At 44.8% G+C, this 24,500-nt stretch overlaps 1 long non-coding RNA gene across 9 annotated transcripts in view; it reads left to right on the forward strand.

Annotated features, from left to right (window-relative positions):
* Positions 1-24,500, forward strand: part of LOC112968830 — a 376,846-nt gene that overhangs the window by 74,440 nt on the left and 277,906 nt on the right. For 8 of the 9 annotated variants that reach the window (XR_003254455.1, XR_003254459.1, XR_003254458.1 and 5 more), the window contains one exon: positions 12,913-13,103. The exons of the other annotated variant lie outside the window; for it this stretch is intronic. This is a non-coding gene — a long non-coding RNA (uncharacterized LOC112968830). The remainder of the gene's footprint in view (positions 1-12,912; positions 13,104-24,500) is intronic. 9 annotated transcript variants of the gene reach the window in all.

The raw sequence follows: 24,500 nt of genomic DNA on the forward strand, positions 1-24,500 counted from the left end.
GTGTGTTAACGTTGCAGGCCTCGGTCTGAAGCTGGCTGTGTGTCCTTGGCAGCTCCTGCGATGCCTGTACATGCCCTCCAAGTGCTGGTCATTGGCCCTGTTTTTTTTTGTTTTTGTTTTTTTTGTATGTCTGGGATTAAATCAAGGATAAGACTTGCACAGTGGTGCTTTCTGAATGGTTTTTGAGGCCTGGGAACTGCAGGGCTTTGCAGCCTCTGTACCTGGGGGCTTTAGCAATGGTGAAAGCCTCACATGAGAAGAAAAAGGAAAGGATGGGAAGCAAGAAGGCTTAATGGGCTGGTGCAAAAGGAGGCAGGCATTTGGGAGGGGGAGTGGAGGGAAAGGTTTGCAGACACAGCTCTTTATGTGCTCTTATCTACCACCCTGGCAGCAGCCTCAGCACTGAGACAGGGCTCTGAGCTGCGCTCTTTGGGAACGGGCCCAAAACCTTTAATGAAGATGGGCCTGGAGAGGCGCTGCACATTCTTGGCTTTCTTGGGCTCTTTGTCTCTCAAGGCTATTGGCTTTCTCTGAGGAGACACATCATCACCCAGACCTGCACTGGATAAGAGCTTTTGAAGTCTTCTGTTTGATATGCGTCAGTGCCTCTGTCACATAGCACAAGACCTTTTCTGTGTGTGTGTTTTTCCCCCCCTTCCTTTCCCCACTGTAGTTTCATCCACCTGGTATCACAACTGGAGAAGAAACAGCTTCACCATGCGTCTCTAAATAACTGTGGTCTGGGGAATGCCGTAATGCCGTTTCCTAAAAAAAAACAATTAGCACCTTCAGAAGGTCGTAGCAGGAGTAGAGGTGAGTCTCTCTCCCATCCACAAAATGAGTTTTATCTCATTTAATCCCCCTCGCTGCTCTCACCTTCTGCTGTGATCTGGCTGCTCTCCTCCCAAGCTCGGCTGTAATTTCTGTGGCCGCTTTGGGCCTCTGGTCCTCGCCTGTGACGTGCTGCACTTCCCCTGGGCACAGGTGACTGTGCGGCAGTGCCCCTGAGTCCAGGAGCTCCTTGGAGATCGGGACATGCTACCTGTGTGTCTCTGTGGAGTCACAGACAGCCCCCACAATGTCAATACTGCTGATTAGTACTGTAGTAAGGTATTTGTTGTTTGCATTAAGGCTTTTATCACTAATGCCTAATGAAGGTATACAAACAGAAACCAGTTTGGGCTTTCAGAGGCTTTGTTATAAGTTTGGGGAGGGGGGTTGCTAAGTTTCTGTACCAACAGTACAAGGCTGTTTAGACCTCGGGCATAGGACTGATGAACATACAGCTAATAGTTTCTTTTCTCCAGAAGTGGTTGCTGAGCTGTACTACACAGCTCACATGATGCGTAGTACATGAATGTGCTACGTGGAATGACCTGGGTTGGTGACTCCTTAGGATGTACGAGCAGCTAGTGTCCTTTAAAAACCATAGTGAAACCGAGTTGCTTGCAGTTACTGTTTGACAGTGCCATGTGTCAGGTGATACCTTGCAGTACAGGAGTTGGGCATGAAGTTAACAAACAAGAAGTCATCTTAAGGGTGGCGTGAGGTACCTAGCCAATAGACAAAGCATGCAAAGAGCTGAAACAATGTTTCAGGATTTAACTAAAAGGGAAACTCTCTTCTGACAAATTACCTCCAATCTCTGATCTTGCTACTTACAAGTAAAGGAAATTGTGCTCATAATAAACTGTGCAAGATCAATAATAAAAAGCATTCAACCTGGATCCTGCCATTTCTGCTGTGCAAGCAAACATTATTTCACATGACTGCTGAGAAGGAAAACCTAATTAAAGAACGGTTATTTAATTGGCCTATCTTTGCCTCTTTCTTTATCTAACAGTCAACAGCAGGCAAGTGAGTCTGGAAAAGAAAGCTCTGGAGGGATGAAGTGACTTGACCAAGATTAAAATAAACTCGGGCTTGAAATACACCCTCCTAATTCCCAGCAGAAGGAGCCTGCCTGCTTGACCCAAAAAACTCTCACTTGTGTTGCTAGCAGAGATCCTCAGCTCGGAGCACGATACAAATGTCTAGTTTTAAAGCAATTACTTCTGTAAAACTTGTGTTCTTTTGGTGCTTATATTTCTATGTCAGCAGTGATGGCTTGGAAGGGAGTGAAGCAAACCAAACTGATAGCAGACAGAAGCAGTGCATAGGCAAGGAGTCCAGTCGCATCCCAGTGAGGGAATCTGAGCAACTGGAGCAGGCTGGGAGTCACTGGGCCCTTCATCTAGAGAAAGGGAGCTATGGATGACTCCCCACGCTCCCCGGCCCCTCTCGTGGCTGCGTGCATCTCAGTCCTTATGCAGCTGCTGGGCTGGCAGTATGCAGGAGCTCTGCTTGCTTCCCTCTGTGCCAGCACGTCTGTGCAGCAGCACAGCAACCACTGTCCAGCTCCAGGCTGTCCCATTGCCAGGCCACAAGAAGGAAACTGAGTCTTTCCTGCTTGTTTCATCTCTCATGGAGCCACCAGTGAGTGCTTTCAACTATGCTGTGCTGGGAGGGTTTCTTTTGTGGGCAACTGTGCTCACTGCTTTCTCAGCCTGTGCATGGACCAGGAGTCCAGGCAGCTGGGGAGTGAGTGTGAAGGAGAGCACTTTTTCATGCAACTTGCAGGAGAAGCAGTTAGTCAAACCAACGGGAAGTTCATAGACTCTGCAGGCAGGCTGACACTAACTGGCATCTTCGTTGGCACTCTCTGGAGACAGCCAGGGCCAGATAGGATAGACAGCCAGATAGGCAGGAAGGTTTGGCATTTTCAGAGCCACTTCTAAGGAACTGAACACTGGCTGAGGGTCTTCAATTTCTTGTGTTTGAGACTTTAGGATGCTTTATTTATTTATTTTTAAGAGCTCCTCTGCAGCAATGACAGCTTCAATTTTTGAAAACTGAATTGTTTACGTAATCACATGGCCCCATTACCTGGAGCTCTGAGAAAAACTTTGAATACTGCAAGGGTCCTGGTGAAAGGCTGTGAGCATCAGAAATAGTGTCATTAAAAAAAAGATTGCATGGAAAAGTGAAACAGTCGTATAGTGTAGGACTGTTTGTTGAGATTTAGGCTCACAAATGTTTCTTTACATTGCTTGTGAACTTAGAGCAAGTATCTGAAATGCCTCTTCACAGCAGAGCATCAAGCTTAGTGGAATCCAGCACTATGGGAAGTCATTCTACATCCAGGCAACTCTATTGATACAAATAACTTGTAAGTTCAGATAAGGGTAATCAAATTGTATGCCTCAGGTAGTAAGTTGATATCTCCAGGGGTCAGGGAAGAATGCTCCCCAAAGCTCACCGCTGTGACGTTGGCTGGCGGCCAGGCTTTTCCATTGATTCGCCTGTGAAACTACCGGGGAAGAAAAGTTCCATTCAGCATTAATAACAGTAATGAAATCCATCGCTCGCCTACTTTCTTGTGCTTTCTTAAAAGCCTCGTGTGTTCAGAGGTGGCTCAGAGCAGCAGGGTATAGGATGCAATCTGTTCTTCTGAGCTTTCTACTTTTAGTCCTTCAGTGTTGTAAAAAGTCTCTTGAGATGGGCTAGTCACCCCAAAAGCGCAGTTTCTATGGGCACACAAGCCTCGTGGATCTCTGACTTGGGCTGGTGGTTTTATGAGAGGATCTGTCCTGCCAGAGCGCTTGTGTGTCTCAGTCTGCCTGGTGTGGTATTTGGCCAACAGTGAAGACAGATGAATGCCATGCCCTGGAGAAATGGCTGCTGAAATAAACCGTCAGTCAAGGGTATGACTCCTGTCATCTGAAGAGATCTGCACAAAATCTACAGCCACCAAATAGCAGATTTATACACAGGGCTGCTGCAGCTGCAGTAAATCTGATGTTGGCTGTAATAGGGCAAAGGCAAAGCTTTTCAGGCATGTTGCAGGAATGGTTTTCAGTGTGATAGGGCAGTCTTCTCTGATCCCAGGTGAACATTAAGAACTGCAGAAACATGAGGAAATGGGGGTGAGGGGAGGGAAATATCACTGAAGTATTTTATTGGCCTTGGGATGCAGGAGGGAGATGGGGTTTGTTATTAGATTTACCGCTGACTTGCTGGGTGCTCTTGTTGCTTTGCTTTTCTCCAATCAACTGCTAAGGATGGAGGTAAAGGATCCAGTTTTGTTTCTCTTTTAGAACCTAGGTAGAAAAATGCCCAGTCCTTCCCTTTTCATCTCTAATATCTCCTTTACAACACAGTGGCTAGAACCTGTTTGTTGCGATGCTGTAGGCCTCCACACCTCAGCCTTCTAAGCATACGTTGTCTGTCAGCTTCAATATGTGAATCTAGCTAGCCTCCAGCATGGGCATTTGTATGCATTTTCGTTCCCAGGGGAGGGAGGGACCCACGTCTCTCCTCATGCAGGAAAGCTGCAAGTGCTGTGGGATTCGAGCCTCTCACTGTATCTCTGCTGTGATTTTTTTTTTTTATTACTTTTTCTTTTTTTCCTGGCTTCACGATTCACAGGTTCTGATCAAATCAATTTCTAGCATTAAAAGGCAGGGGGAAAACAAATGTCTGCGTCATGTTAGTAATATGATAAGTGAAGGGAGTAACGATCCTCGGCTGAGAGGAGGAGGGGCAGGCTCCATCACGCAGCAGAAGGCTCCTTCTGTTACGTAGCATCACGTAGTCAGGAACTTGGAGAGATGAGAGAAAGCGCAGAAGGAAGATAAAAGAATGAGTAACTTATAGGCTTTGATTCAGGCAAGTATGTACACCACTCCCTGCCACCACACTGCAGGCCTCCCAGCACGGGCAGGTTTGGAAACGGGAGGACAGACATGCCCAAGCCCAACATAGCACATGTGGGCAGTGGATCTGAGCACAGCATGTCACAGCAGTGGCTGTTGTCTGGGCTTTTTGGTTTTCCAGTGGTTTGGGCTGCCAAATACCTCTGAATTGGTAGCTGGCTCGCTGGTAAGAAAGGGCAGTGGATTAGCACTGAGACTAGTTGTGATGGCAGGGCTATTTCTGTGCATCTTCAGCATATGTGTAGGTGTGGATGCTTTTAGGAGACTTGGGTCTGTGCTGAAGTGCAAGATATTGTGGCTTGCAGCCTGTCAGGTGCCTGCCAGTTTCTCCGTGCCCCTACTTTGCAATTCTGGGGCCAAGATAGCCATGAAGCAGCAGTGGAGCTGTCACCTAGTTATTTGCCTAATGAGCCCAAGTCTTCAGGCAGCAGCCAGTGAAAGTAAGTGCAAGATTCAGCTCTGACTTCCTGGGTCAGCAAGAGAGAACTGGACTTTAGATGGGAAAGGATAGCAAAAGAGGCTTGGCAAAAGAAGTACAGCCGCTTGGATTTGGGCTGTTGAGTAGATGTTCAGGCTGTGCTTAGCAACTCTCTCGCCCTGTGTTTTTCTTGTCCTCTGTTCGTCTTTCTGGTGGCTGTTTCATCTCCCTGCTGGAAGGGGTCCTCACCTGAAAAGGAGAACTCGCCAGCCTGCCCAATGTCTTCACCTCAGCGTGGCTCCCTTGAGCTAGTTTCTCCCAGGTAACCCCCTTGCCGACAATTCCTAGGCCTAGAGCAGTTCTTGGAGTTGGACCCTGCTCCCTTTTACTTGCAGGGTTCCATGTAATCACTTGCTTTTCTTGTCCCTCTGCATGACACGCTATCACCAAACATCTTATCAGCACTAGCACTGCCCTGAAGAGGGCTAATTTATGTGATAAGGCCTTATTGCTCACTCAAGCTGTACCAGCACTTCTTGATCAAAAATAGATTACGCTGATCAAAAACCTGTAGGACAGTTGCCTTGGATAGTGTTGTACTCCGGCAAGTGGTATGCGTGACACATCTTTATCAGGTTGTCATTTAACAAGGAAGTAAGCTATTGTACTTTTACCAGACTATATTGAGTATTTCACATTTTTATTGTGTGGAGTTTATTATTTTAATGAATCACCAAGATTATGCGGCTGCACTGTTTAGCAATAAAGAGGGTGACATTGCCTGGTGACATCCATTGGCCCTGGCTGAAGTCTCAAGAGTGATTGAAACCCAGTTGGAAATGCAGCATTAATGCTGCTATCTACTATATAAAGGACTGAGCTTGATGGGAAGCCTGGCAGGTTTTCCTGACAATAGCAAGCCTCAGAACTTTAATCGTAACTGGTTTATTTCTATGAACAAGCCTAATCTCTCTAGTTCCCCTTTAAAAACAATCGGTTTAATTGGGCAATCTATTTATGGCAAGATGTGTATCTAAAGTGAAGGGCATTTCTTCATCACCTTCCACTTCACTAATGAAAAGCACAGCCACAGTAAATTGCTTGCCTTGGGAGAGGTGTTGAATCTCCATAGACTTAATTTAACCTTGTGTTGTTAATTTTTCCCACCTGCAAAATGTTTTGGATCAGGCTGAAGCAAACAAAAGGAAGGGGAGGAAAAAAAGCATGAAGTCCACTTCTCACTTCCTGCAAACTGCCATAAACCTTAAAAAGACAACAGGTTTATTCTCTAGTTAGTTCAAAGTGGCAAGCAATTTATTTGGGGGCATATTAACTTGGCACAGATATGTTTGTCAACTGATCTCCTCTTTACTGTGGATTTGGGTTTTTGGCAGTGGAGCAGGTGACCTAGCAGGAGATAACATTGGTATCACTGGAGGGTTTCAAGAACAGGTTAGGTAGGCATCTGGTTAGAAAGATGCAGCTATAATTGATCTAGGCTGCAACGAGGAAGTGGATGAGACTGAAATTTTTTGAGGGCATTTCCAGTGCTCCCATACCAGGGATCTGGCTCACCGTGTGCTGTTGACTAGGTCAGGAAAGGGCAAGCAGTGACGTAGCTGTTTAGAAGTGTCGTCAGCTGTTTTTATATGCTGGGACGTTGAACAAAGATGGGAACGCTGACAGCCTGACTGGGTCCCTGATGGCACATCATGGAGAGTGCTCTGCTTACCCCTTCATCAGACCCCTCTGTCTGTATGAGTTTTTGAAGGGGCCTTCCATTGCCTGTTGGGTGGTGCGAGCAATGTACCGTACTGAGCAGATCCTGTTCCATCTGTTGGGAAGCAGTGAGGCTCTATCCCTGTCCCCTTGAAGAATGTAAAAGGGAAAGCATGGCTGTATCATGGCAGGCTAAAGATCCCTCTAGCCCTATATTGACTTTGACAGTGGCTACAGTGGATAGAAGTATGCAGTGATACTTCCTTCTGGGGTGTGCTCTCCTGGTCTACAGTGGGGGTATGGCTCATGGTGTCCTGGACTTTTGTTCTATGAATTTGTCAAATTGTTTTGTGAACCCCTGTAAACTTTTGATATCCTTGGCATCCGCTGGCAGTGAGCGGTTTTATAGATTATGGTTGAAGCCATATATAATACTTTCTTTTCCTATGCTGAAAAGTCCTGGTGCATTTCATGGGTCCTGATTTGAAAGCTTTAAATGGCTTTGTTCTCTGGCAAAGCCTGTGCTCTTGCATCTCTTCATAGCCAGGTCTCCGTCCTTCTCCTTTTGTGTTAGAAAAAGGTGAACTCCACAATGTCAACTATAAGATTGAGTCTGAAAAAAGGGGTACGAGATAGCAACAGAGTACCTCTCAGATAAGGTTTTTCCATGCACAAATATACTGCAGTGGTTTTGTAAGTCAGTGTATTTGACCAGCTCTGTTTAATTAAATACACATTTTCTCATCAGCACAATAAATTTCAAAGGCCTTCTTATCTCATCAGTGACTGAAAGAGAGAGGTCTCCATGGGAGGGCTCTTGTACTGGTGGTATTCCCATAACCATATCATGAAGGACATCACTACATAACTATCTCTGCGCTGCCCTGACATCCCATGAAACTCTTAAGATGCGCTTTCGTGCTGGCTTGGATTTTTCTTTCCTTCCCCCTTTCAGGTCATTGCCCTGGGAACTTGCTCTTTCTCAAGAACCTCAGCAGAGACTGTGGCCAGGGCACCCATTGCCTCTCTTGGGTCAGACGGCCTAGTACAGGTTGCACATCCCGTCTTGTCACTCAGCCCGGGAGTCACGTCCGTATGCCAGGAGCCAGCACTGCAGGGTGTGCTCTTCCTGGTCTGTTTTCAAGGCAAAAACTAGGGCACCTTTGAGCTGCCAGGGAGTGCTCAGAACTGGGCCCCCATTGATTCTGCTGTCTGGCAATGGGGCGCCTTGGTCCTGAAACACCAGGGAGATACGTAGGCTTTGAGCTGGGGCCCAACTCACATCACTCTCTCACAGCCTTTGCCATAAATGCCATGACTGGGGATACCCCATTCGGCTGGATGCCTGAGACGGGAGTCACAGCCAGTTGTTCAGGCTTTTGAGAAAGGGGGGTTGTGACACCTCTCAGGCTGCAGTCATCTTTCCTGGGGGAGATACTGAGAAGTGACAGTGATGAACATCATATCTGTATCTCTGTACAGCTGGTCTAGAAAGTAATATGGTCTCTTAATAATAATAATATTTATTTCTAAATGAAAATGACAGATTGTTTAAAAACTCCAGTTCAGGAATATGAGTAAAATTACGTATGTAAGTTATTTAGACTCCTGAGTTCTATTTTCAAAAACCACTTAGGGTTCCTGTATGCCTGGTTACAGTTTGCCATTTGGGAATTAAATCCCTTGAGAAAATGTAAGTTTGTTACAACATCAAAGTTGTAAGCTGCTTTTGGGAAAGCTCACCACAAATCTCCAATTAGGGCAGCTTGGAGTCTGTCCCATGAAGTAATCCAGGAGGAAACTGGGGTCCTTCAGCTGGTCAGAGTCTGCCCAGGGCATTGCTTGTTTCCCGAGCTATGAATAGGTATCTAAACAGTGGCCCTTTAAAGTGACTCAGAAAGTCATAATGACTTTTGCCTACACAGTACTCGCAGGGACAAAAGAACATTTCATAATTGTTTGTCCAGATAAACAAGTGTCAAGCCTGCACTATGAATTGGCTGTGATGGCTTAAGTTAGCCTTTATTATCAGAACAGTCGTTATTTGATCTCAGAAGAATGCCTGTGTTTTTTCCTTTGCTCACTTAGTTAAGTAACATACCTGAAAAAATTTTTCTTATGTTAGGTATAACTTTAAGCAACCCAGAGGAACACATCTTTTGGCTTAAAAAAATGAAGATAGCTTCCTTAACTGTAGTCCACTGGAGGTGTGTCAATTTATAGCAGCTCTGGTCCTCGAGCTGGAAAATGACTGTAAGTCCAGACAGGATTAGTTTTTCTGTAGTCAAAGATAAGTGATAAGATCTGAAGTCAAATAAGGCAAACTCATAGGTCAGAGATTTCCAGATATAAGGAAAAGGGAAGGAGACAGGTTAGCTATATTCTCTGTAAAATGTGGCGTTCAAGAGGGTGAGGAAAATGCCATAGAGCTGTATGCGAAATAGAAATTCATTCTAAAGCTCATGGAAAGACACCTCCTGAGTGACATTTGTAGCACAGTTTTAGTTTAAGAAGCTGATTAAGTATGGGAGAGGCACAGCTCTCAAAAAAGCTGGACTGCGTCTTCAGTAATAGTGCCTGGGAGTGCCTCAAGGTACTGATGCTGAATGGGTGGCTGCAAAAAGACCGAAGGTGCAGCCAGCCTTCCTCGTATCTTCAGTGAAGACCTGACTGCTTGTTTACAGTCTGTGATATGTAGACACTTGAAGGTGGTTTGCAAATGGGTGAATGAGAAAAAGAAGGATGTTGCTAGTATGTTTTCCATCACAAGGATATCTGTGTCCTTGCCTCCACTAGCAAAACCTTGCTGTACACAAATTGAAGCTACTGTGCTAGCCCAGCATCCTGGCTCAAACATGGATGCTGATAAAGGTATTGGGTTTTGGAGGAAATCCAAAATAATAATGCATCATAACCCCAAATTGTCATACAGCACTTTCTATTCATAGATCTCCAAGCACTTTGCAGAAGTACATTTTATGTGTATACAGAGGGCAGAAAAGGCACAGAAAGTGAAGTTACTCATCTGAAGGCAGCCAGTGAAAACAGTTCTCCTGAGATCTAGTCTAATCCTTCTCAATAGCCCATGCTGCTACTCCCACTATGACAATTTATCAGCAAGTATTTTGAGTGAAAATTCCTAGGCCAATACAATGAAAATCCTTGATGAAAGCTAAACAAGTGCAAACGAGAAAGAACTCTTAGTGTACAGCATTGGAAATCAGCCTAACTGATATTGAATGAATGCCTAGACCCTGAATCAATCCTGCCGCTGGTAAACATATACTCTATATTATGGGAACATGAGGCCCTTTTTGCCCTCAGCAGCAAAATCATGTGAAGAAGAGCAAGTGGCTGCTAGACTTGTCTTTCAGTTAGTGATTTCTGGGGTGAAGTGAGCTTCACTTTCTTCTTCTTTTATCCTTCCTAGAAAACTTAGGGCCAAAGATTTTCTTGCCTATCTTTTTTTCTCCTGTCAGCTTGATCAGGAGCTCCTTAGCAGCCTTTGAGATGTTGTTAGTGACGTGTCCTTAGCTGAAGGAGAAGACTGTACTTGTCATACAAGCAGAGCCATCTAATATTTTGAGACACACAAGTCTTTTTTTCTTTTTTCAGTGAAAGCTTAAAATTGTCTCTCAGCTGAAGCATTTTGCAGCTTTGTGTGAGTTTCCTCATGTTTTATTTGGAAAACGGGTCAGAATGTTTCCAGTTCAAAACTGCCTTTCATTTTGCAACTTATAAGAAATTTCTTTGGGTCAAGCAATACTCATCCTCTGATCTAATCCTTCGTTCCGCTTCTCCCCCCTCCTTCCCCCCTTGAGTATATTAGTCCTGGGACCACCAGAAAATCAGAGCTGTGCAGCAGGCTGAGCCTTTTGAGGAACATGCCGTGCTGCATGGTAGTCAAGCCGTCGGCTTGATGAGAAGTCACGCAGTGGGAAAGTGTGAAACGTTGTGGATGTGTCTGCTGAGAGACAAGACAGACCTTGCGCTTCTGTGCTTGTTGGGGAATATCCTGGACTTAATAGCAGATGAGAAAACAAAACCAAACAACCCAAAATACAGACTGTTTTCCACCCAGCCTTGTCGATTGTCCTAGGTATTGGTGCAGACAGGTGATACAAGGCTGGTGCAGGAAACTGGGATCTTGCTTTGTTTTATTCTTCCTTCAGGTAGACAGCAAATATTGGAAGATTAGGAAAGATTAGAAATCATTTATTAGCAGGAATTGCAAATATTGCAAGTGTTGCAAGTATCTGGCAGTAAGTCTTTCAGCCAGGAACCCTGCATGTACCTATGTGTAGGAAAGAGCCCTCACGGTAAGAGTTTGCCTACTAGAGAGATGGGGCCCAAAGGAAGAATCATCACATTGAATTTATAGATGCAGAGTTGAGCACAGAGGGGTTAGGTGACCTGCTTTGAACCACACAGGTGACATGTCTGAGAAGAGGCCGAGCTCTGCTCCACTGCTGCCGCACACAGACCTGGTCCAGCTTTGCACCTCTTCCTCCTCCACCCCTGCCACCCTGTTGCAGCACGGGACTAAGGAGCTCCTGGAGCCAGGCCATCAGCCAGGGAGAGGCTCACAGCTCGCTCTGCCAGGGCCGCTGCCAAGTGGCTCCATTAAGAATTGCTTTCATGATTACAGTGCTTATGCAAGTGGGGAGCAGGCTTTTGGGAGGATGTTTATATTGCACAGATCCTTTATCTGGCTTGGCTATCTCCTCATTAACCTGCATCGAAGAATTACCTTGCTTAGTGGCCAATAAAACTAAATTGCTAAATCCAGTTTTGTGTAACCCTATTTACCTTCTGTACCAGATTAACCTTTATCATATTTGCAAGTGTGTTGGGAAAGTAACATAAACAGAGAGGTAGGTGGTGGAGGCAAAGGCTAGCCTGAAAGAGCCAACAAGCCCCTGTTTGCCAAGGGCCCACAGATAAGACGTGTGCCAGGCAGGGAGTTGCGGAGAAGCTGTTGCCTAGCTTATTCTGATCAACGTGATAGTTGTATGAGTCTTCCACGCCTTCACTGGATTAACAGAAATGGCTAGGGTTTAAGGTAAATGGTGAGGAGCGCAAGCACTGTAGAAATTCCTGGTGGGCTGAGCCCTTGGGGGTGGCTTCAACAGGCAGCTACCCTGGCCGACTTGGTACTTGGGTCAGCGCCAGCCTAATGCAAGCATGCTCTTCCCAAAACACAGCTTAAGTGCTCTGTCACCATGCTGCCGCACTGAGCCTGCATCTGGGATGTATCCCAGGATGTTTTGTGCTGGGACACTTTGAGGGTCTGTTTTCTGTGAGCTATGAAAGAACTCTGAGTGGGAGGGAACTTGGCTGTCTGCTGGGGAAAATATGCCAGGGACTCAGAGGGTTAGTTCTGGTGGAATGATATTGTGGCCTGCATTCCTGCTGGTGTGTCCCTGCTGCTTGAGACAGAAAGCTTTCTACAGGTTCAAATGAGGGGATCATCCCAGCTTTCTAAGAGGCTCCTCTATGGGGCTCTCTTGGAGCAGGTCTGTACTTGAAGGGCCAACTTGGTCACACTGCCCTGTGGGAGCTGGACCAGCCCCTTCCGCCTGTCTGGCAGAAAAAATGATTTTACCTCTGCAGTATTTGTCAGTGAACAGAACAAGCACTACCTGGGCAAATGCTCCCCTTTCCCCCATCATAGAAACTGTTTCTATGCTGCATGTTTTGCCTTTTAGTGTTTTAAAAACACATACATGTCTACTAAAATCCACAATTATTATAACCCCAGCAAAAATTTCTGGGATAGACTACTTAGTCTTATGAATGGATCTCACATGCATAGTTTGCAGTTTGGATTGAGATATTTAAAAGGGAGTGAGAGACAGGGCACTGTTTGGATCAAGTTGAGATCTTACTTCTCAAAGTTAGATGTGTTTCCTAGAAAGTGTGGCTGTACATTTTTTAGACTGAGCAGTTGAGAAATGCCTGGATTAATAATTGTGTTGATACATGTTTAAATTTTTTTTCCTACTATTTTGTTTTCTCTAGGACTCAGAAAAAGAAATGAAGGAAAATTTGGGTGGATTTATTCACCCAAACCAAATTTCATACCAGGATTTCTGGGCTTGTGGAATATTTAGAGAAGTTGAGAGCAGTTTGTGCAGCTTTGGACAAGCACTAACCACTGGAAGCTCTACTGTACTGCTTCATTTTGGCTGGAACAATGGGGATTGCAGGGGGTAAGTCCCGTGAAAGGGAAACTGGAACTCCCCTTGGTTGTGTCAGTCCTGTTTAATCAAATGGGCACATGAGTCCCCTTCAACTCAATCTCCTCAGGAGGCTGCGTTAAACCAAATCCTGTAATTCAGATATAGTTCTAGTCCTCTGAAAAGCAGGTAGCTAAATTGCTGTCTGAATAGTTTCCTGTGGGGCAAGCTTTTGGGAGAGACTGTTCAACGAGGGAATTTGGAGGTGATGCCCCTCTGGAAAGAGGGAGTCTGTCTTGGTCTACACCTAATCATGGACCCTTCTGCTAGCTCATGGCTTCCTGGTAGCATGTGCTGAAAGAGAGCAGTAGGGCACAGCTGAGCGCTAGTGGGGAGGATTTGGTGTAAATCAGTTTCTAGTGGAAAATGCTGTAGTGGAAATGTTTGTCTTTAACCATTGCCTATGTTTCGGATTGTTTAAATGGACATAGGGGCAAATGTTGGGGTGGCTCAGGATCTGAGGTAAGTTTTATTTCTAGGCCATTGGTTTGCAAATGAGACAATTTTATGCTAACAAAAGTCACAAGCAGCTGTGTACAGCATCATCTTATTACAAACTTGTAGGTTGGTGCTGAATCGCTTTCTCACAGCTTATGTTCTAGTGTAGTCTTCTCTTACAGTCACCTACCTTTGTCCATAAAATTACAAAAATTTAATGTAAACTTTTTCTCCCTGTCCTTCTCCTGTCTGCTAAGAGGACAGTGATAATATTTAACCACTTGCATCTGTCGTCTTACCTGAGATGCAACTTGCATTGCTGTTTACGTCACTGCTGAATTCACCCTGAAGGTGTCCGTGGAAGCCGAATGCAGGCTGTGTCTGATCCAGCCTCCATCAAGTTAGTAATAAGCCTGTGCTGACTGACGTTTTTGTAACTTCAAGATGTGTTTTCCCTTTAACCTGTTTAAAATATTAACTACTAAGTTGACATAAAGAGACCAAAAGGCATAAGAGAAGTGAGTTCTTGAGCTCACTGATTGTACAAGAGACTTGGGCTCAGGCCCTGATGGAAGCAAATTCTTCATTAAAACCAGTGCTTCTCCCTTTTGGTTACAGCTCTGGTCTCATTTTCACAGCCTTGTTGCATGATTCACAGTTGCTGCATCGGTCTGGGATAAATACTGTGCTCATTGAAGGTGTCTGAATGTACAAACTTCCTACCTCCTGCAGGAGCAGAACTGAATTTTACTCAGTTCCCAGCCTGGAATGCATCTTAGACATGGAAGAGGTGAAGCAATGGGAGTTCTGTAACCAAGAACATCCTGCTCTTGAAAGAAAGCTGATTATTTCAAACCCTTTCCTGCCTAATGTGCTATTAGCAGTGGGAGCATAACTTATATACAGTTCCTCTTTGGGCACAGTCTTGATTTAAATGCCTTGATATGTATCTGATGTACTGTGGTGGGTGCAAATAGGAGGAAAGAGATGGAGCAGCAGAGTTCATGCATCTCCCAGTGCATCTGTGTCTTGGCTACTTTGCTCTGTACCTGCCTTGCTGTATTTATTGCTGATGGTTATTTGGAGAGAAGCAATCGTTTTGTACTGTTTCTGGGATACCTAGAACAGGAAGAGTCTGAAGCTATTGAGCACGATTGCCATGCAAAAGAAGAATTCGATCTTGGAGCTTCCTAGAGGAGTATTACCCCTTCCTCCTTGCTGAGGTTGAAACAGGCACATGCTTTATCTATTTGCTGAATGGTGGCCTAAGGCTCCTCAGCATGTTAATAGACTATAATGGGTCTAGTCCCAACTGGCAAAGTTTGCTAGGGATTTTGTTAGCAGCAGCTCTTTATTTATTTATTTATCCATTCATTTCTTTTTAATGCATTAAAGAGAGTTACCTCATGGAAAATGCAAGCTCAGTGGAAATTTTACTGTCTTGGACTTTGCAATTTTTTCAGAGTAAGCAGCAGCCGAGCAGATAATCTCATCCTCTCATGTCTATCTGTGACTTTGTCCTTCCTGTCCTGGCATGAATTGGATTGTGAGGTCTATGCATGTGCTGGCTCCTTTCCAATGCTGGTGGGGCCAACGACTCTGGGAGGGTGCTGAAGAGCAGAGCAATGCTGATAGAGACATGGAGCTGCTGATTAACCAGTCTCACTTGCAAAGAAGCTCCAGAGCAAAAGAGAAGGGGTAATAGCTCTAGAGATTGGATGTTGGCAGGCTAGGCTTGGCTTTTGGTTTGAGTGCTGAAATGGTGAAATCACATATAAATGTCAAGGCTCAATTCTGAGCCTGGAGTGGTGGAAGTATGGTCAAGTACCAGCTTCGGCCTTTTTTCCTTGAAGCTGTTAAACTCTCTGCTAGCTGAACTCAAAAGTGAAATAGAACATTTCCAAAGACGACCCAACTGTTGAGTGAGAGAAGATCCTTATGCAAAAGTGTCACATAATAAAGTGAAAAATTTCCCTACAACCCCTGTTTTCCCCCTGTTCCCCCTAAAACCACCATCTTGTGTCCAGACCCACAAGATGCATGTCCTGGGAATAGAATAAAATGTGAGCTGGCCACAAATGTTTCCTTGAAAATGTTTTTATTAGAAAATTTTTTTTTGAAATTGAAACTTTTGTGGGAAAGGATCAAATTTAATGAATTTCCTGTTCTGAATGTATTTGTGAAAACAAATTTAAAGCTGTGGAAATATGATTTCCCCTCTTTTTAGGAAGAGGGGCTTTGCTTTCCCTCTCCTCTCCTCCCATTTTGGCACAAAAATTCCATTTGAAACTTTATCTAATTTGTAGTTTTAAAAAGTTCCTGGCAAAAATGGCAATCAAACAAAAGTAAAAGGTCAGATCTTTGTGATTCTATCTCCTTCCAGCCCTTTTCAGTGCTCCACGTCAGGGTACTGAACTGTCACTGGGGTCCATCCTGTGCAAACGACGGTACGTTGGCCAGAGCATATCCGGAGCAGGGAGTGTAATACAGGCAGTGTCCTGTGAACGCACTGTCATGTGTGCTCACCTGCATCCTGCCCTGGGAGAGTTGGAAAGAGGATAAGGCTGCCTAAACTCTACGGGGAACAAACAGGAGTTGGAGGGACACATGTCCCTTGGATGAGTATTGGGAACAGCTATGTTGTGCATTTCTACCCATCTCAGGCACTGGAGATGGCTTCCAAGACTGTGTAGAGCATCAGTGAGCCACAGAAGGAGTCATTTTTTTGTTACATAATTTAATCCTCTTCCCCAGTTCACAGCTGACCTTTTTAATGCTGAATAGTTGTCATTGTTAAGGTCTTCTGGCTTCCTATCAGCACCATCCCAATGCTGTGCTGAGCTCTGTTCTACAGTGCAAGCGTGCCATGTTTCTCCTTTCCTTCCTCTCCCCCTTATCTGCCTCATCCCCAGACATGCACATTGTTCAATTTACCTCCTGGGGTATGAGCTGGAAAGGGAGCTGGGATATGTGTGCAGATGCTGCTGGGAGAAGCATTTCTGTAACCGTGTTGCAAGACAGGATTGTGCTTTCCTGTCAGGGCTTAATTTGCTCTTTGCACCTTGAGGTAACAGAGCTGGTGCTGAACTTTCAGCCTGCTTTCAGTGAGGTTGCTCACGCATGTGAGTTCAGGCACATAGTTAAATGCTTTGGGCACACGGTTGAAATTTCTGCAAGATTAAGCCTTTATCTAGGTATTCTGCTTGGGCCCAATCAGAAAACACACATCTTCCAAAACAAACTGCCTTCACAGTGGTAGCTTAGAGTTACTCTCAAAAGGTGGAAGTATTTCTGAAATATTCCTCATCTCCAGAGACTAGAATTGCAGAGGAAAATTGTTTCAGCTAATGGCAAAAGTCTGCTCCCTCCCTCATCTCTTTTTATTAACTAGGCAGTATGTAAAGGTGTGCGGATCCTGTGGGGAAGCTGTGATGGTGATGACTCTCATGTTTCATTCCCCTCTATTCGACTGGTCCATGTATTTACTGTGAACACATCCAGTGTTCGGGACTGTGGGGTGAATGACACAACAGGGATGCCATACTGCAGTGTGCTGGAAGCATAACAGCATTTTGTGGTGGTTGTCCTGTCCTCTTCAGCATCAGGGAACATGGCTGGATCAAATCTGCTCTAAATTGTATGAAATCAAGAAATTGGGGTTCTTCTCTCAACTGATAACTCTGCATCTCGTGGCCTAAACTTACTCACAGAACTTGACCAGGATAATAAATTTCTATTTCCCTATTTACAAACACATTCAACCTTAATGCAAATCAACCACCAAGCAAAGGGAAGAGTTTAGTCTTCATGTCTGTTCAGACCCTAGCCTCTCTGCTCAGGCAGCCTGCAGAGATGCAGACTGTTGATCTATCTGTGGAGATGTTTAACATGACTCTTTTCCACAGAAAAATTCACTGAAGGAATTGGTTATTTCAGTGCAGAGCCATCAATAGGAGTTAACTTCATTTATTGCTGAAGCCAGAGAAAAGACTGTTGAATTTAGTGGATCCATTGTGTAGGTTGGATTTGTGCTAGCATGTTTCAACTTTCTTCTTGATAATATTTGGAATAAGCTTTTTTTGCCAGTTTCCCAGGATACGAGGGCCTGAGAGAACTCGAAAGAACACAGGCAGTATGAACGTGAGTCAGTCGGTGTGTGAAGTCTTTGCCTAGTCATCCCTGGATTTTCCACCGTGTTTTGAACAGACAGGTTGGGTTATGGAACAGGAGCGGATGAGTAAGTTGCTTACGGAGGCTAATGTGCGTGCCCGTCTGTTGTAAACGCGTGTCTCCTGTTGTCCCATGATGACTGACCTGTTCACGTGGTGTCTAGAAGCCTGGCCAGGTCTCTTCGCCCTGGAACCTTTTCTGAGTCCTATTTAGGACAAATGAACTTAAATGATGGGAAAGGGCTCTTCCTTGCTTGTTTTTTGATCATAGACATATTGAAAGGCTGTAAAATATGGATGGCTGGGGAGTTACAGTAGAATTCATGTAGTCTTTCATCTCTGTTTTCATTGTGCCCCTTGCCTGCTTCCTTTCCACACTGGCTCAGTGGTTTCAGGTGCATCCTGAAAGATGYAATGATTCTGGCCTGGGATTGCCACAACTCTGATTCTGCATCTGTTCAGGTCCAACTCCCCCCCTGGCACCACTGTGTCTCACTAGTCGGCCTGCTAATAATGCATGGCTTGAAAATTATATTGCCACTTGCCACTGGTATATGTATTCAACCCACGTGCCTATGAAGTCAATAGGCAAAATTCTTCCTGACGCCAGTGGGGCTAGGATTTGTGTGCGTGCATGGGGAAGGGTTATGAGCATATCTTGTCTACTCTCTGCTGTTACTTCTAATAGTTTTTCCAGATGTATGGTCCACCCTGAGTGCAGTCATTTACACAAAGACGTGGAGGAATTGCTGACATCACGTATGTGTGGCTTGTTAAAAGATGAACAAGCAAATAAGAGGGGCTCTGTTAACTATGTAATATAGCAGGTTATGGAAAAATGGAGTTTGTATCATCTCTTCTTTAAGTAGCTGAAAACAGGATGGGACACTGAATTTCCTGTGGTATTTTTATAATTTCTCTCCCTCCCCTTTCCTTGCATACCTTCTAAGTTGTTGGCATCCTGACTGTAACTGGTCTGCTTCAGGGAAATGGAATTTGCCCTTAACTTTCATTTCCCTTTTATTACAGTCTAATGATCTTTCCCCTTCTGTCTCTGAACATGGAGATCAATATTGATTTCGGAATTGAAGACTGTCATGACTAGGCTCTCTAGTWTGTCTTAATAATTTTCATGGTTTGTTTTGTATGACTAAACCATCTCTCATCTCAACACATGCTGTGTGGTGTGTGTAGGAAACGGTGCAGTTCTGACAGACACAGCTGTGGAGTGTGTTACCCAACCCCACAGAAGTGGCCTCAGAAACGTCCTGCCTTCTTGCACCAAAGTACCCTCCCACTGATTATGCTGCTAGACCGTGTTGTAGACTAGAGAGACTTGGCTAGTTCGGGAAAGTCCGTTTAACCCCACCATCTCCTTAGTAACAGTTCTGTGATTAAAAATTCCTGCAATTTGTCCATCTAGGATAGTAGGCCAAAGTCAGTCATGAGTTTTGGCAGATTGAACCCGACTTAGTAGGAGAGGTCAGTCTTTTTCTCAATAGATATTGCATCTAGCTTTGAGTATTTCCCCATGTTTTTTCTCTCTTCTCTCTGTCTTAGTAGTACCTATTTCTTCCCAGTATTTATAACAAAAATACTCTGTAGGCAGCCTTAGAACAGCTGTATTAAGTCAGAGCCCACTGTGATCAAATCAGCCCTTCATTGTCTCTTCCCACTTTTGTTAGCCCTCTGAGGGGGAAAGGAGCGTAAGCCTTTCTTTCTGGCTTGTTAATCTGCTACCAGAGCTTGTTATGTTTGTAAGTTTTGGATTGTCCTTTCTTCTATCCAGATACAGTCAACGGTACAGGTTTCACCTGATCTTCAACATTTAGCTATATTTAGAGGCATCTTCTGCTTTTGCGGCCCTTGCCCCACTTTGCAGTCAGAGCCTGACACACCTTCAAAGGGCACTTTGGATCTTATGGGGCTGAATCCACCTCTTGAAGTTCTTCTGCCTTTCCACTGACTAGTGAGAGCATAGGGAGACGGAGGTCCTGCATGAGGAGAAAGAGGAGGCCATTGACTAGTGACACGGAGGGAATTTGTCCCCTCATTTGTGGGGGACAACTGGAGCCCATGTTTGATCCTACAAGAAGATACTCCTCTCTCAGACCAAGCAGGCCTGGAAGAGGCATTTCTCCTGCTCCTCCCTGGGAGGATGTTCCTAGGCAGTGCGCTGCCCCTTGTAGTACAGAGAGGGAGGAAGGTAGAGAGAAGAGTCTAAAACGAAGGGTGAAGTTAAGCTTAAATCTGGCAGAGGACTGGACTGAACCTGTACTCTCACCGTCTCTCCAGGATGCAGGGGTAGGGTAAGGAGTGCAGACAGATGCATGAAAAGCCAACTCTGAAGCAGCTGTGCTACAAAGCTGCACTTCTGTGCCATGAAGCTGCACCCCTCTGCCACACTTCTGTGAGCACGTGATCCCCAAACAGGACTTTCTTCTGGCACACCTGGGTTTCTCATGCTCTTAAGTACATCTGTGTCTCAATGTGCTGCTGGTGGGATTCTTATTCTGACTTGGAGGTCAGCAGCCTGTCCCAGTGCAGCAGGTGCTCTTAGGAACACCACCTTCCCTTCCAACCTCAGTCACTGATACTGCTTTTCTCCTAGCTGATCTGCCTCCTCAGTCCTGGTCTGCACTAAATCCTTGTCTGCCTTCCCATTTCATGGCTGGGATGTAACATTCTCTTCCAGTCTTATCTGGCCTCGGCTAGACCAGCTTTTCTTGTTGAGTGTGTGCCCCTCTTCCCCATGGAGAGAAGTCTGCCTTGCTTCCAGTGAATTATTTGGCTTGAGTGGTTTGCATCATTAGTTCTGCTTCCTGCTGCATTACTGTAGCTCTGTTTGTTCTGTCGATAAATGCTTCCTGTCCCTGGGCACCTCTTCTTTTTTCGAAAATCTAAAGGATTGCAAGGCCCATTAGCCAGTTCCAAGAGACACCACAGGAAGACTGTGGCTCCTCTCTTCTCTCGGAAGAGTTCCTGTTCCACCTACATTCTCTTTCAACCCAAAATATCCACTTCCGAGGAAGGGAAGGGAATGGTGGTTAAAGGCAGCCTGAAACAGAATTAGCAGGGTTAGCGAGAGAGGGAAACTCTGGCTGTCCTGTCCTGTACAATATGTTGCCATAGAGTTATTTATGCTTCCTGCTGTTTATCCTAGGTCTAAATGAGATAAACGTATACAGAGATAGAACTCCATTCAGCTCAGGTTCTTGGTATCTTGGAAAATGGTTTTGTGGCTGCTTGCGGACAAGCCGGTCTCTTTCCTTTGTTTTCCTTTAAGTATTGTGCTTCTGTGTGGGGCGTATGGAGGGCTCTAAGTGGGGGGCAGGAACGAAATACGTTGCCTGAGGCGACATGGTGAATCAGTGACACAAACAGCTCGCAGCTGTAAATTTCTGCTCCTTGGCTCTCCACCTCTCACTCTTGATCCTAGTGTTTTGTACCCTTTCACATACAGTTCGTTAACTTGTTTCTTCTTTTTTTCACAGACAGTTGTACTGAATGAGGTAGGTAGTTTATCTGTGAGAGAAATTTTGCAAATGGCGCATCTGCAAGAGCGTAGGGGAACCAGAAAAGTGTCATTATTTCTCTTCTCTATTATAAGTCACTGGTTTTCCATAGCAGGGCCTGGGAGAAGCTGCGAAGAAATCTGTGACTAGGCTCTCGCGCACTGCGACATGTGATCTCACGAGTCAGAATATCTCTGTGGGATACCGCTGACGCGTGCTGGAAATACTAGATCTGAGGGCGTGAGGCACTGGGGTAACCTCTTGAGGCTGTATTCCGCTCTTCCAAGCAGCGCAAGCACTCTTGCTTTTTCTGGGCTCTACTTCTGTCACTTTATGCCCATACCTTGAACAATCGGCTTCTCTCAACTCACAGCTAGTTCAGGTTCTTCTGTGTCAAAAATGTTAACCTTGTGGAAATTAAACCTCTGGCAGATTTACAGCATTCCCAGTAGTCAAATGCTTCCCACAGACTTTAAGGTGTCCAGTTGAGGGGTGTTCTCATTCGATGGGAAAATTAGTGTAAGGTTTGTTATGCAGTGCCTCACTATTACTGCAGGTGTCCAGCCTCAGGCAAGCAGTCAGGCCTGCCTGTTGAAGCAAGGTCATCTCCTCAATTTTGCACCTCAAGGAGGTCAGGGTGAGGGTTTGTGGTACTCTCTAATGCTCAATCCAGACTGCTTATTCCAAGGAGAGGAGCAAGGCTAAGCATTTGGGAAGAAGAGGAGTTTCTGCTCTGCGATATGATGTCATCCTTAGGAAGTCAGTGTCAAATTCCTGGATTGTTAATGTTTTTCTTCTTGTAATATCCTTTGAAGAAAGCTCTTCTTGCAGAAAGGCTGTTCTGTCCCAGCAGCATTGGGAGGGTATCTTTAGGGAGACGGCAACTCTATGCAACCGAAAGAAGCCACAAAGCTGCCACAGTCCAGCTTTTTTTCTAATCAAAATAATTCTCTTACCCACAGCTGTAGAAACTTGCTGCGCAGGCTGATGTGGATACTTGAAGTTACACACAGGCACCTGCAGTAGTGATAATGTATGTGTGGTTTAAATACTAATTCAGTTGGTTTTGGTAGTGCTAGAAAAGGGAGAAAATTTTACAGTTTGCAAGAGTTCCAGGGCAAGTACGTGTTCTCCTGAAGTCTCCCATCTGTGGACACTATAGTCCCTGCTGYACAGAGCCAGGAGTTGATCAGGAAAGGAATGCAACTATGATGTTACATGTGGTCATCGCTATATAGCTGTTGTTATTATAAGGCAGTTTTTGAAAACCTGCTTGCTGTTCTATGGAAGCAAAACCCTCAAGTCGTTGACTCCTGAAATTCTTCATAAAAATACTTCCTCCAGAGAAGGTGCTGGTTTTGATCTGCAGTGTGAGCTGTTTGACTAGGACATCAAAGTGAGCTTGCAGAGGAAGGGTTACTGGGTAGAATTGATGTTGCAATTTACCTGCCTGTTTTCCAGCTCCAGATATTTCCAACAAGAATGTTGTAATCTAATTTCAAAATACCCTAATTTCCCAAATATTTGGAGTTTGGCTTTGTATGCATGTTTTCATTTGATCCTTTTGAAAAGTCAGTACTTACCTAGGCAGTTTGATGTAAACACGTCATTGATACACAACTGTGCTCCTCTACACATATTTGTATATGCTTGCAGGAAACACAGCCCTGATCTAAAGGCTGTTCAGATCAATATCAGTGTGCAGTAAATTTCAGTAAATGTCGTTTTGATGGTTGTTCTGCTATAACTAAGCTGTAACAATAATGCTATTCCAAATTATTAAAAATCTGTTTACACCTTCAGCCACAATAACAGAATCTTAATTTGTTCCCTTGGTGGCCGTTGCCTTGAACGGTTACTATTTAAGGGCCCAATCCAAACAACACTGAATTTAAAAGGGATCTTTTGGTTAGACTTGACTTATATGGGGCTTTATAAAAGCAAAGTTCTCTGGACAAGCTGGGTGTATTCTTTCTCTCTTAAACAGAATATGTCAGGGGCTGAAATTATGGGTTAGCATTATATCATTTATAGGAAGACTTCAGGGTCTTGTTGTCCCCCCTGCTCTCCTACCAAAGGGAGGACACAGAGAACAGCAACTGTTCTGGAAAACCTACAAATGGTCCTTTTAAAATAAGATACAGACTTGAATCCAAGCTACTGAGACTGAGAGTTAGGTGCCTGTTAGGATATTTAATGAAGAGAAACTGTTTCAAAACTCATCAGCTGTAGCAACATTGACAGTGAGACAAACTTGGGCTCGGAGGTCTCAGGACACCTGGTCTGTGGGAGGCAGCAGGGCTTCACAGGTCAGGGAGTGACTAGTGAGCTCGAGCAAGTCCAGTTTCAGGAGAATATTGGTCTTGAGAGAGTGGACATCAGAAAAAGTGGTCCCTTTATGATTTCTCAAGTCAAACAGGCAAAATAAATGCACACAAAATCTCAGGTCTAAGGCTGCTGTTGTGCCTGCATGCAGGAGATGGCCTTTTCCATCACATCATTCGTATGTGAAGACTCAGTCCTACATCCTGGGGGGGAGCTTATTTTTTGTTAGCTTGCCCTATATGCTGCTATTAGATATGTGTGCGTGCAAATGAAGCACTTGTTCATTTATGTGGCTTGTAAGTGATAAGCAAAGCAGTGTGAGATTTTACTATGTCCCTTTGGAACAAGCTACAACAGATGAGGCAAGGCCGGGAGATTTGGTATGATGTTGGGCAAAGCGTGCTAAGAGGCCAGTATATGTGTGTGACTTATGTGCAGATAATATCTTGCAGTCAAGTAGCGCTTCATATTCAAAATGGTCACTGAACAAATAATGTGCCCGTGACATTATCTCACTACTGAAAACCTGTGTTCTCCAAGGCACTGCTGATTAAATCATTCAGAACAACATCTCGCTTATCAGGGCAGGAAGTGAGGAACGCTTACTTCTTGCTTAAACTTCAGAAGCAACTAAGCTTTGGAAGAATATACAGTAGCTACTTGCATTTCACCAGAACACTGGGAATAGATCCTCTCCAAGAAGAGCTAGAAGATCTTTGGTGATGATTCTCACTTGCGCTGTACATGTTACATCACATGCAAGATCTAGTCCCTAAAATAGGGCCATGTCCTAGTGCTGTGCTTGCRTGCTGTCTCAGTATTGACTCAGACACCACTTCCTGTAGAACTCAAATTCTCCTGTGGGATCTCTACCCAGCACTGCCCACACCCAGCCCTACTGCGCGGGGAGAAAGGCAAGTTGT

Source organism: Apteryx rowi, unplaced genomic scaffold (assembly GCF_003343035.1).
Source record: "Apteryx rowi isolate R43461 unplaced genomic scaffold, aptRow1 scaffold_326, whole genome shotgun sequence".
In the NCBI taxonomy this organism is placed as follows: domain Eukaryota; kingdom Metazoa; phylum Chordata; class Aves; order Apterygiformes; family Apterygidae; genus Apteryx; species Apteryx rowi.